Raw genomic sequence first — 292 nt, forward strand, 5'->3', positions numbered from 1 at the left:
GGTTTGGATCAGATCTCCGTTTGGATTGGGATCGGAAGGACGCTAGTATGTCGCTCAAGGATTATATGAATTTTAAGTAATTAGTTTGATGGGTGCGATCATACCAGCACTAATGCACCGGATCCCATCAGAACTCCGCAGTTAAGCGTTCTTGGGCGAGAGTAGTACTAGGATGGGTGACCTCCTGGGAAGTCCTCGTGTTGCACCCCTCGTTTTTGTTTTTTCCGCCTTGCGAGATAAATTGACAAGAAGGAGCACTCGGGAGTGGATTTTTCGGGAAATCTCGCCCTGC

The 292-nt window shown here is 48.3% G+C and overlaps 1 non-coding gene across 1 annotated transcript; it reads left to right on the plus strand.

Moving 5' to 3' along the window:
- The first annotated feature begins 90 nt into the window (after nucleotides 1–90).
- Nucleotides 91–209, plus strand: LOC118345001. The gene has a single exon (XR_004798705.1). It is a non-coding gene; the product is annotated as a 5S ribosomal RNA (ribosomal RNA).
- The last annotated feature ends 83 nt before the right edge of the window (nucleotides 210–292 follow it).

The sequence above is a fragment of the Juglans regia genome, unplaced genomic scaffold (genome assembly GCF_001411555.2).
Source record: "Juglans regia cultivar Chandler unplaced genomic scaffold, Walnut 2.0 Scaffold_1151, whole genome shotgun sequence".
In the NCBI taxonomy this organism is placed as follows: domain Eukaryota; kingdom Viridiplantae; phylum Streptophyta; class Magnoliopsida; order Fagales; family Juglandaceae; genus Juglans; species Juglans regia.